The 13,986-nt window shown below is 35.1% G+C and overlaps 1 protein-coding gene across 2 annotated transcripts in view; it reads right to left on the reverse strand.

The window, feature by feature from the left end:
- Positions 1-13,986, reverse strand: part of LOC149805074 (alpha-mannosidase 2-like) — a 292,719-nt gene that overhangs the window by 149,566 nt on the left and 129,167 nt on the right. The window contains exon 1 of one of the 2 annotated variants that reach the window (XM_089947128.1): positions 1,113-1,321. The exons of the other annotated variant lie outside the window; for it this stretch is intronic. The gene's annotated coding sequence lies outside the window, so the exon portion shown is untranslated. Of the gene's footprint in view, positions 1-1,112; positions 1,322-13,986 lie in introns of those variants that run through there. 2 annotated transcript variants of the gene reach the window in all.

Raw genomic sequence — 13,986 nt, forward strand, 5'->3', positions numbered from 1 at the left:
GACTCAACCAATGACAAGATTTTCAAGATGGTCAACGTGGTAGCCATATTAGATAAAAGATTGGAACTAAGACTTTAAGTGAAAACCTCATGTGGACATGACCATCCATTCTGAATGAGTAGTAATAACAAGATTTTCAAGATATCCATCCTGTCGGCCAGCATATATTGGAGGTCGGATGTGCATCATTTTCATTTAGAATCAACTACACAGAGTAAGAAGTCTTTGGGTCAAAACTCCATGCCAATATGATTTTCTGTTTAGGAAGTTTAGGAATAACAAGATTTTCAAAATGGCCCCTGTGGCAGTCATACTGAATGTCAATGTTGCACTATTTTCATTTCAGACCAACCAGACCATGGGATAAAAATATGTGTGTAAAATTTCATCACAATCCTCCACATAGTTTAGGAATAGCAATAAGAAACATATCTCAGTTGACAGATGTATGAAGAAGAACGGGCCATACCATAGTATCTTCTGGTCTATAAACAGTAGAACTAAAATGATGCGATCATTTTTTACAAGACTCAAATAGTACTTTTTCATCCTAAGTTGCTGTCATATCTCACAACATGCAATTCAAGTTAGACAAACTTCTCCATTCTAAACTGCTGTCATCACTCATAACATGCAATTTAGATATGATAAACATCGACTGATTATTCATTTAACATTTTAAAATAATTGATATATAACAGTGAAAACACGTGATACAAAAGAAATTTATTTATTGGTTTTTGATCTCATGAATTTGGATAAAGTATCTTTAATGAAACCAGCTTATCTGTGAGCTATTGTTGTGATGGTATGTCTATAAGTGGCCTTTTATGACAGAGAAATGAAAGATAAAAGTCTTGATGCCAATATTGAAATAATAATGTGCTAGTAAACCTCTTTGCAAAATCTTATAATTCACATGAAAAAAGATGACATATAACTTTAATTTATATTGGATCATCTCCCTCTTCTTATCTAGATAATATTCTACATTGATTTAAAATATATGAAGTCTTGCCTGTGTTTCAAACAAATATTTTTTCATAAATTCAAAGCACACAAACAAGCAAAAAATATGTTTAAAGTCAAGCAAGACTGAATAAAACTCCTACCTTGAAAACATTACAGGTACAAAAGAAGAGAGTAATTTCTTTCCATGGTGTTATTGAATCCCAGACACAAGTCTATAACTCTCTTTCCAAAACAACTGTCCAAGCTAAGAATACAACCAGTAGTTCCTTTCCTCTCTCTGATCAATCCCTAGCTATCTGGAGAGGCTGCTGATTCTCACAGCAGACAGTATATTCCCTTACTGACACAGACTGATGAACACTGAAATCTTCAATGTAATGTTCACTTTACTCTTCCTAATTAAAAATTCCCTCTAGGGAGACTTAAGTAAGGAGGCAAAACACAGAGTAACCTGCACTTGATGGGCTACTGCACAGTATTAGCAAGGGGTTAAATGGATCCTTGATAAATCTCTACTTATTGTCAAATTAGTCTTTTTTTGTAGCTGTACAGGACATATTATTACCTAAAATTCTTGGAGTTGATTGTCAGTCTTTTAGTCATTCCTTCCATATGTACTGTATGTACTCACTTATAAGTTGGGTCCAACTGCAAACTGCACAGACCAAGATCTGCTGTCACATAACGCACTGGCAAATCTGATTCTGTGAAGTTTCTTAGGAGTAACTAGTAGAACACACAACATACACCATAGCATAATGTGCCTGCAAATCAGGATCTTTGTAGTTTGCTGTATGACTCAACTTGTCAGTGAGTAATATGGTATACCATTTTAAGTGTATGCTTCTCTCTTAATCTACACTATTCCAGAAAATATGTTTCTGGATATTGTGAATGTCTGTCTGTTGCATTTAATATTTCTGTTTAAATCTTTCTTATAGCTTTAGAAGACCATTATGTCCTGTTTGACCTGCACTGGAATATTCATGAGGACAAAGTCCACTCACAAAATAGTCTTTTTATTGTTCATGCAGCCTACTTGCATGGTATGGGGAAATTAGCTCATGCACAATGCCTACATAGGAGTATACATACAACTGTATCTTATTCTCAAGTGGACAACTCGTCCCACAGTATCTTTTTAATAAGAAAGTGAAATGGTTTGTACAGTGAATATATTTATTTTAATGAGTATCAATGTCACTGATTCACAATGTTTAGTTTGGGGTTTTTTTTGGTTAAATTTGTGGATAATGGAAGGCTGTCAATCTTGCTGTTTCTACAGGACCATTATTTGTTGACTCTTTAAAGCTGTGGCTTGTACCACTTTGAAATCCATGACAGTTGGTATCCCCATTGTGAATTCATGTTATGCTGTGTATTATTGTCTTGACACTGAAATGTGGTTTTAACCAGATTATGCTTAACTCTGGGTTTTCCCCTGTTTGAATGTTCTTGACAAGTTATCCTTTACACAGTGAGAAAATATTCCAAGCAGCCTAAGTTTTACTTGTCATGTAAAATATCTGCTAATGATTGTTAAAACAATTAACATAACAAAATTAAATCCTCTGGCAAGTACCTTTTTTCTTTCTGATTAATTGTGGGTTTTTTTCAATCTTTTGGTTACCACTGACGAATGACAATTATATTAAGATTAAGATCTACTGAAAAGCATGATTAGCTTTGATACAAGGTCATGTTCTGTTTACCCTGTAATTCACCAAATTACAGCTCAAATTTCCTAAAGAAAAAAATATCATTTGAAACTTATCATTACTTATGATAACACTCCCTAACCTGAAATGTAACGCTTTATCTGGTTGGTTACAAAAAATAAAAAGACTAAGAATTCTATATTTCACGAAAACATGAACATTTATTGGTGTCTGTCAGCTATTCATTATGTCAGAGATCTTATTTAGACAAATAATATAGATCCAGACATGTCTGTTTATATTTTAAGCAGATCGTGTAGAATAAACAAAGGAAAAACAACTTACCATTGATCATTGCTGGTTCTGACCCATTGTGAACTAATTATGACTCAAAGAGAATTAGGTATGAACAATGATATGGCTCCCTTCTGACACTTTGAATCAAATTTCTATTATTGTAAGAAAAAAGTTGCAGGTCATTTCACTACTTATTGGTAACATACTATAAAGTGAATAGCATAAATACAGTGACTAATGGAGTTGCATGTAACACAGTCTTTCTCATGTACTAACATTATTTTGGCTGAACCTGCCAAAATTCATTGAAAAACACTCAACAAATATGCAGAAAAGGATTTAAAACCCTTCTAATGTTTTGTTTTGTTTTTCTGGACAAAACTGAATTTTAAATTTAACAAGCAACCCACATTTTACTAGTTATTCTTTGCTTTAATCCAATCTTAAAATAAGGGCAAGTTTTTCTACCTCATTCTCATTATTTGAAATAACCCACCATCTATTAGGTCTAATTATATGCCATTAGCAAAGACACATGAAGCTCAGCTGTAAACAATTTCAAATTGTTCTTGATCATAACTTTTTCTGGAAATCGTAAACGTAATAACTCTGCCAAGTCAGAAATATTGTTACCACATTGTGGGAAACATTTGCTTTCAAGAGACAGAAAATAGTTACACACTGGTTGATAATTAAAAGATTTAAATGTCTTGGCTGAAAATAATGAGCAGTTGATATAAAATTACTACCAGCATGTACAACAACAAAAAATAACAATCTGGGAGTAGTTTTCTGATATATGAAATAACTGTGTAAATAAACCAAGCTGCAGTTTACTTGAGTATTCTATATGCAGTTCAGTGTCCCTCTCTGGAGTACTAATATTGTCTTTGCACTTGGTCATCTGTCATGAATACTCGTGGTGCAAAAAAAAAACTGTAAGAAGTTCAACAATTGCATTCTAGTTTTTGTCTAAAAATGTCCATTAAAACCTATCTAAAATACATTCTGTTGATTTTGATTAAAGCTAAAAAATATAGCACTTGATACTGTTTAGACCAAGTGTGTGTGTGTGTGTGTGTGTGTGTGTGTGTGATTTGGATTTTTAACATAGCTTTAACAATTTTTCAGTCATATCGCTACGATGTCTGCAGTGTGGCATTTTATAGTGATGTCTAGCACTGGTGCATCATGCCACAGACATGTAGCATGATGCTCCACTAAGTCACATTATCCTGCACCATGCCAACCAGTCCTAACACTAACCTCTTAATGCTGAGCACCAAGTGAGGCAGCTGTTTGTATCATTTTGAGAAGTCTTTGGTATGACTCAGCTGGGGTTCGAACCAGCAATCTCCCGCAGCTGAGGCAGATGTTCTAACCACTAGGCTAACGGACTGGTATGTTTAGACCAGGTAAAGATGGGAATGAACTGAGCATTGGTTATATGATGATCAATGAGCAGTTACATATCTATCTAGGAGCTGCATTGGCTCTCAGGTTCCAAAAGGGTGATGGTTTGAATCCTACCTTCAGATTAGCCTGGTGTGTGTTCCAGGCCAAGGCACTTTACTTCAACTGCATTGGCACTAAATAACCTATTTGTGTTGCTGTACTGTAAAAGCAACACAAGAAACCAATCAGCTGTATGGCTACTGAAATCTGGAGTGACATCTGGTTATCATCATGAAGCTTATTAGCTTTGTCTCCTTTCTGCATTGGTCCAAGATTTGTGGGTTGAACTACCAACAAACAGTACAACAACCATGACATCATTAGTGTCTCCAGTAGATTGTATTTGTGACAATTTTTGCTTCCAAGTTCATACAACCTGAAGGAGTGTATTTTAAAGACATTTTAATGTTTTTATACTTTCCAGAAAAACACATGCATATATATTATCATTAGTTTTTATGTCTTCATCAAAAGCCATTAAATTTGTATAAATTAAAATCAGATAATTGGGATACTGTATGGAGGTATTAATGATGGGTACATTGCAAAGTGCCCTGCTTGCTACAATTTGCATGGTAGGGCATGTGTTTCAAAACCAAAGGACAAAATAATTTTAATTCAGGACCATAAATCATCTAAATGATGGCAGTTGGAATGCTGGAAATCTATCCATCCTTGGTAAAGTAAACTTGCAGATACCAAAGTCTGGAGGAAGGAACTACAGGGGGCATAAATCCTGTAAATGATGTGGAACACACTGAAAACAAAAGCTATTGAAGGTTTCATCAAATGAAAACCTGTATGCCAAATTTTGTTGACAGCCAATTAAATTTGGTAAAGTTATGCAGCAGGAACCGAAGATCGGAGGATGGGCAATCAGACTTAAAATGATATTATGGCATTCTCATGGTTTCATCAATATAGTGTTCAAAAGGAGGGGGATCCTGTAAATGATGCTGTGTAAAGCTGGAATTTAAATTCATTCAGAAAGCTCTTATTATTATAAAGCTATAAGCCAAATCTGGCTAAAATATGAGAAAACTTTGTAAAGCTATGCTGCATAAAATTAATGTCAGTCAGATATGCAATCAAGGGGCACAACTCCAATAAATGATGTCATGGGATTCTGAAAGTTAGACCAATTCAAGGTCTCATGTTGCATGCTATATTTGCTTTAAATCAAACCATTCATGGTAAAGTAATGGTGCAAAAAAAACGAAGTCAAGATGTCAGACAATGGGGTGGAAGGGGGAATAACTCACTAATCAGAGTAGAATACTGGAAAGAAAACTTATTTAAGGCCGCATCAAAATAAAGCTGCATGCCAAATTTGGCTGAAATACAACCATTTTTGTAAAGCCAAAGTCAGAGGGACATTCAGACCAGGGGCAAAACTCTTGTACAATGATTGTGTGAAATGCTGGAAATCAAACTAATTCAAAGACTCACTAATATAAAACTGTATGCAAACATATGTGGTAAAGTTATGCTGCAGAAACCAAAATCAAGACAGGAAATTCAGGAGGCATAACTCCTATCAATGTTGTAGAATGATGGAAATCAAACTTATTCAAGGTCTTATTAATATAAAGCTACATGCCAAATTCAGCTGAATCCAACAATACATGGTGAAGTCAACATAAGGAAATGAATGTCTAAATTACAATCAAGGCTGAAAACAGCCCTCTTCAGATCTCATCCCAGTAAATGTATCATGCAGAAACCAAACTGTTCACATAGCGATGGACAGACATCCCTAATTACACAAAATATGTTGAATCACAAACATCATACTAACTCACCAAAACCCTGCTTCATTCCACTATTTCATTTAAATCAATTTCAGCAAGGTTTGCATGCCTTTATGGCTTATTATGTATGTATATATGCAGTTAACAAAATTATTTTCTGATATGGAAGGATATAATATTTGAGAAAAGTCCTCTTTTCCTTGCACATCCTAAATTCATCATCTACCACTGAAAATAGGCAGATAAAACATTTAACTTTATAGGATACAAGCAACTTAACTATTATAGGACAGAATAAAAGCACTGTAGATGGTGCTTTGTTTAATGGTCGCCTATGTAGGCACTTTACTTACTAAATTTAAGCTGCAGAAGCCAAAATTTTCTCATCAGATGTTCCTCTGCCCGGAATCTTTTCATCACAGAATTTATATGTTTATTTATTATATAAATGCAATCAATCTGCAAAGTTTGATCAAGAAACTAACTCTAGAACAAAAGTTATTCAGTAAAATCCATTTGTTTTTATTCCCAATGACTGTGACCTTTGACCCTAAAATTGGTAGGCCTCTTCCATTCTTTAAGCACAAGCATTCAACAAAATTTGATCAGAATACATGTATGATCAATCCAAAAATTAGTATGCAAGCAATTCACAAGTTTGGTATCTGCAGATAATGAAGAACTCAAGTTATTGTGCAGAAACCATTATTCTTCTTTAAGTCACAAATACCTTGACCTCTGACCTTCTTCTCCTGAAAAAGATAAGGTTCTTCCTTGACTCCAATGAGAAAAAAAACGTTTCACATAGTTTGGTAACTGTTCAAAGTGGACAACTTTAGTAATTCATACACCAACCATTTTTGTTCTTTTAGTCACAGTAACCGTGACCTTCCTAATGCCAAGTGCAAGTAATTCAGAAAATTTGGCGTCTATCAATGGAGGGTTACCTTTGCAGAAACCAAATTGCAAACAGATGGATGGATGGACATCATAACATAAATATATGCTCCACCTCATAGTGGGCATAAATATATAACATACATCCACCCAATTAAAATTGATGGTTGATTGATTATGATGAACAACTCATGAATCTTTGAATTTCAACTGGTTCTCAACCGTAATGATTTGATAAGAAAAGTGTAGGCCTTAATCTACTGGTGCATTATACAATGCCATATCTGGGTCTACCCTGTTCACAATTAGTGCATATTATGCCCAGGTAAACACTGCATACTGGTGTTGTCCTTAACCTGGGCATAGGTTTATGCATACATTATCCATCCTGGTTTTAGGCCACACAGATGGTCTTGGCCAGTATATGTGTAGGATGACCTTAAGAATGTGCCAGGATAGCAATTTTCTTTCATACCATGCATAAAAAATTTAGATAGAAGACATGCAATGTAATGATAGCATTGCATGTCACATTAGGAGAAATAATCTTTGTTCTCACAAGGTTTTCAAAATAAGCACTTTCCAGTTGAAATGTGTCTATATTATAGCCAAAGTTAAAAAGCCCCAAGGACTACATAAAAATAAAACTTATTATGCATACCCAAAAATATTGAAATCATAAGTATTCATAATGTACAACACAAAATAACTCAACAGAACCAATTTCAATGTTGGAAAATCCAAATAAAATTCACAGTTTAAATTTACTGATGGTGGTAATACTTTAGAAATTTTTTGTTATTGGGAGCAAATATATATGCAGTTCCAAATACTGGAATGATATAACAGTTCCCATTTATAACACAACACAGTGCTCCCGCTTTATAATTCTGTCCCAGATAGCTATAAAAGTAACTCACATTATAGTGAATACACTTGCCTATAAATCCTGCATAAACTCAAACTGCACAGACCCAGATCTGCCACTCCATAATGCACTGGCAGATCTTTGTGTAACTTGTTAGGAGTAATCAGTAGAACAACTAACATAGACTCTGATCTGCTGGTGCATTGAAATTTATCCAGAGCTGTGGTAATTGCGAAAGTCTTGTCTACATTCCTAGTGAAAAGCATGTTACCATATTCAGATATCATGTATATATAGAAAGAAATTATATATATATATATATATATATATATATATATATATATATATATATATATATATATATATATATATATATATTAAACAACCACATTTGTCTTTCTTTCTTTCTGTGTGTCCTACATGCCAAACAAGCAATTGCAAGTTAGAAACTCGTGGTGGCATCCAAAATTTTGTTTTATTCTTTTTGTATTTTTAGGTTCTAACTTTCTTTTAAACTCATTCATCCCATATTTTAAAAAAATTTAAATTTTTTTCTTCTTATTTTTATGTTCTAATCTTTTTTATCATTCCTGTCTTAGGACAGGCAATTATTTGTCTTTCTGTGTGTCTCAGCTGCCAAACAAGAGGTCATTAGTTTGAAACTCACAGCAGCATCCCAATTTTTTAAATACATTTTTTTGCATTTGTATATCCAAACTTTCTTTTAAAATCACTTGTCCCAAATTTTACAAACTTTTTGTGTTGCTTTTCATTTATTCCCATCCTAGGATGGGCAGTTAACCTAGTATTGTATATTGATTTTCTTTCTGTGTGTCCCAGATGCCAAGCAAGAGGTCACAAGTTCTAAACTCATGGCAGCATCCCACATTGTTTTTTACTTTTTGTATTTTTATGTTCAAACTGTTTTTTAAACTTGCTCATCTCAGTTTTATTTAATTTTGTTTACTTTTATTTTATTCATGTCCTAGTTGAAAATATTGAAGCATTCTGAATGTTGTGAAACTCTTGAACCATGCTACACAATGCCAGGATATCATTATTTTTCAGATGAGTTTATTATAAAAATGTGCTCAAGTTAAAATTCACATTATCGTACAATTTTACATGTGCACAATGGATGGCAATCACTGCTTATAGACAGACAACCCAAGCTATGCAATCATACATTAATCATTTAGCATTATATCAGTGATGAATGGGAACTCTGCAACTATGTGTTATAAACCAAGGAGTTGCCCCAATGATGTACAGGAGTAAACACTGGGAAAGTTCTGTCAGCTACAGTAGTGGAATGGGGATTCATTAGTAAGCAATATTGCAAGCAACATGAATGTTGCCATGAGTCTGCATTTTCAACACAATATAATCATAGACTCTTAATAGGCACTGTAGGTCAATCATGTATCAAAAGTGCTAATCAGCTAGGTAGAGTATAGAGCAGGCATGGGCAACTTCCTCCGGACATAAGCCAGATAAATGATTTTTAAACCACACCCTGGACAAAACCAGGTACTCCTGGATCTGGCCCATGGGCCATATTTTACCCACCCCCTGATATAGAGGATACTAACTTTCTTCCACAACAGCTGCTTCAATACTGACAGAAAACCAGCCTATACCACATTATAAACTTTTGATGTAACATGATGGTTTGACATGTTCGAGAGATTCTTAGATCAGCAGACAGTAATAATCCCCACTTTAATGCATAAAGACCTTCCTAAACAGGAGAAAGTCATCATTACTGTCATTGAAGGTGACATCAGTACAGCTGAGGATATGATTTCCACATTAAAATTACTGAAGACTGCCACTACTGCATTATGTTCTGAAATAGTCCAAACTCTGTTTCTGGTTTTCCCAATGTATAACCAGCTGCTGAGTGCCAGGGCCTGTAACTATGATGACAGACCATTCACTGGCGATATCAAATCTGCATTCTACTATGACCTCAAGAAGAGAAACCTAGATCAAATAGAACTCCCCACCCTGGTGTCAGCTTTGGATCATTGTTTAAATTTGTATCCTTAGTGTAGATGAGCAGAGATTAATCACTTATTCAAAATTATCTGCAAATGCAGAAAGCACAAACAAAGTGGTTTATGTTGAAACTGAAGACACTTCTGATATCAATAGGTTGACAACCAAAGCTACTACTGTAAGGTATCACGGTACCAACTGTTTTTCCATATACCTCAATTTTAATGTTTTGTGAAATAAATATACTTTCTATCCTACCTCAGCATGCATGTCACACACTGACATAGAGAACAATGCTAGACTGTCAATTTGACAAGGACAAAACCAGGTACTCCACTGCATTTAAGAGAGATAACTCTACTGGAACTAGACATGGGTAAGAGTTATCTAGTCACAACAGACACAGTTTCAGCCATGTGTACCACATTTAAAAAAATCATAAAAAATACAAAATATGATCTAGATATGAATTAACATAATCTCACATATTGCCAAGAGGCACGACTTTTATTTAAGCCTAAAAGAAAATACAACTCTTACATAATACACCAATCCCAGCTAGTGTTGTTCTTTATTTCTGAATGCAATGTTCCCTACACTTTAAGCTCCACCCACCTGGACTTGCGCAATAGGTACCGTTATACCTATAGCAAATCTTAATTTTTCCAATAATCTGTGAAATAGTTCAGAACTGTATAAGTTACAAATGTACTTAGTCTCACTTGTGAAAAACAATTTTGTGAGGTACTAAGTTATGTCTTATATGAATGTGTATAGAAATGTCATTGAGCTGTTTGAACTCTTGTTTTCATACTTTTGCTTCACTAGCAAAATCATCTTTTGAAATAAAATGGATTCTTTTAACTATAAGTTGTGTCTTATTCATATCATCACTAAACCCCAGTCATCACACAAAGATCTACATACCCATCCTATTTGTAAAACAAATAGAAAGCTTCCCTCCTTTGTGTTGTGAATAAAATTGATTCAGTAAGCCAATCATCACCAAATAAGTAGATCACAGCTTCTAACTGGTTATGTTGGATTGGGGGGGGTGGGAGTGAAATTAGGGGAATAAAATACAGAAAAATGCCAAATCTAAACAATAAGTATATTGCATCAAATGGAGTTAAAAACAGGAGGAAAGTGTGTATCTAAAAGGGAGATGGAGCTGATGATAAAGGAATTAAAGGAGACAAAAGCAAAAATGAGAAAAATGAGAAGTGAAAATTCGATGACCTTACCTTGGACATTATATGGAGGCAGTGCCCCATAGGTCCAAGGACAGCCCGAAGGCACCTGTACTATAACATCCCTTACAGGCACCAAAATTTCAGGTGACGTGGTGCTCATTCCCATCTAATATAAAAGGGTGAATAATGTAGATAATGCATATGATTTATGTTTCTTCTACATAAGAAATTAATAACAATATGCAGAAAAATACTTAAATCAAACAAAACATACTTTATCAGTTTTTAAACTTGTAAACTTTACTGTGAGAAATTATTAAATTGCTTCTACTTACATTTGCATCAAGACTGAGGGCAGCAGCAGAGAGGGCGAACCCTACAACTTTTTAGAAGCCTCCAAATGCCAAAATAACCCCTTTATGGAGGGCTAACCCTACGCCATTGTAAACGTAATTGTCGCCCTTGTTGCTGTGTTTTGTTGTCGTCGCCCTCTCTGCTGCTCTCTATTCAAAAATTTTATCTAACCTGACTCGATACCGTGTTCAAGGATCATGTAAATTTATTGTTATAAATCCGTGCGGGGTTGATTGAGCATGACTAAATAAATTTCTAAACTTAATTATATCCATGTCACCATTGCACCAAGTCTGATGTATATTTCACAACGTGTGTGTGTCAACTCTGTTGAACACAGCAAGAATATTACAGTTATCCCTAATCACTTTAGGAATTTGAGTATATCGTTGGGTTACATAAATCACATCAGTGATTTTGTGTCTACCTCTGGAAAATATCCTGGCAGGATTTGTTTGTTTATCCAACATTATGTCATCGTACACAACTAAATTGTTAATACTCCCATCGATATCCTCTACAGACGGAGCTTCATCAATGTCCATGATAAACTCAATAATATCCTCACTGGTTACCGATTTTGTGTTTTCATTAAAACCTTTTAACACGTTATAACAACATTGATCATCTACGGATGGAGCTACCAAAAACAATTTGTCCCACTTCATCCATTTCATTATTAAATTTAACAACAACTGCGTCTTACCACTCCCAGATGGGCCAATTATAATCATACAAACAGAATTTGGTAGTGCTGCGTGATGCTTAACTGGTTCTCGTTTCCTTGTAGCAGAAAAGTCAGTGATCTCCATTAGAATAATATAATATAAATATGGATTTATATTGTGTGAAATGTAGAGCACGTACCCCAACAAGTGATCTAACAACTGTTACAACAAAAAATAACATGTCTGCGGTTTCGGGCAAGTGTGAGCAATGCGGTAAAAAAAAAGTTTAAATTTATTCCCATGTCAAAGCCAGCATCAAGTAAAAAAAAAAAAAACGAGGAGGTGATATTGCTGCCAAGTTAGGAAAATTACCAGGAACTCCGTGGGTGAAATATCCCGGAGAAAAACATCTCCCAGGATATAATTACTGTGGTCCTGGAACCAGACTTGATATCAGGCTTGATGCCTTAAATCAGCCCAATCCAGGTGAGTATCCGATAAATGCTATCGATAAAGCATGCCATGTCCATGATGTAGCTTACCGAAGTAAGGATCTACAAGATAGGCATCTCGCTGATGTGAAATTAATTCACATGTTAAATGCCATCACTGATAAATCTTTCAAAGAAAAGTTAGCTAGCTGGTTAATAAAATCTGCAATGAAATCTAAGCTTGTATTAGGCACTGGTAATTAATTATAATGGAGTCGATTTATTATTCCCCAAGAGGATACTGGAGAGGTAGCGCAGCAATTAGTAAACTTGCCAGTGCAGCAAAAGTCACACGTGATACTGCAGCAGATTGGTTATCCAAACAAGCAATATGGCAAATTTATCTACCATGTCCTAGAAAAATTAATTTTGCACATTTTGATGTTAGTGTGCCAAATGAAGTTCACCAAGCTGATATATTATTTCTACCACATGATACCATTCATCACAAAACATGCAAGTACGCGTTAACTGTAGTTGATGTTTCAAGTAGATACAAAGATGCAGAACCGTTAACGACTAAAACAGCATCTGAGGTTGCTTCTGCGTTTGAACGAATTTATCAATGAGGTGGTCTGCGATGGCCAAATCTATTACAAGTTGATCCTGGCAGGGAATTTCAGGGTGCAGTATCACTGCTGATGAAGCAACACAACGTCACCAAACGAGGCCATACTGCAATTCACCGTGATCAGGCAATTATTGAGCGATTTAATCGAACACTTGCTGAGCGGTTATTTTGATATCAGTACGCAAAAGAATTCATTCAGGACAAGAGATCATGCGAATGGGTTGCAAGATTACCAAGTGTGATAGCTGCATTAAATAATGAAATTACTCGAACAACCAACATGAAACCTATTAGCGCAGTCACCAAAAAACATATACCCGTACGATGTGATTTTCCAGCGCAACCAATACTGGGTAATGTCACTGTGAGATATTTATATGAACCAGGTGAACTTGAAGGTGGTAAAAAAAGAGTGACTGATCCTATCTGGAGCATCACTGCACACAAGATATCTAACATAACAAGATCCACTGGTAGACCAGCAATCTACAGGCTGGATTTGACTGCTCCTCAACATGGATTCACACGTGAGCAATTACAAGTAATTCCCGAGGACACACAATTACTGCCCAAATCACTTAACTAGCACCCCAATGTCGATTACACTCAAGACAGGTCAGCATCACATTATCGCGTGTATGACCGCGACTGTTATCTTTTCTGTCTACGGTGAATTGTCTTGGATTTTTATTACACCATAACATTATACAATTACAGCTCCCACAGTGATTATTCTGCTGCTGTTTCAACGCCATGATAAATTCAACATCAAGGTCAAAATCGCGATCATTTTTTTTGTCACTCTGTTTG

Source organism: Sinohyriopsis cumingii, chromosome 2 (genome assembly GCF_028554795.1).
Source record: "Sinohyriopsis cumingii isolate HCF-2022 chromosome 2, ASM2855479v2, whole genome shotgun sequence".
Lineage (NCBI taxonomy): Eukaryota > Metazoa > Mollusca > Bivalvia > Unionida > Unionidae > Sinohyriopsis > Sinohyriopsis cumingii.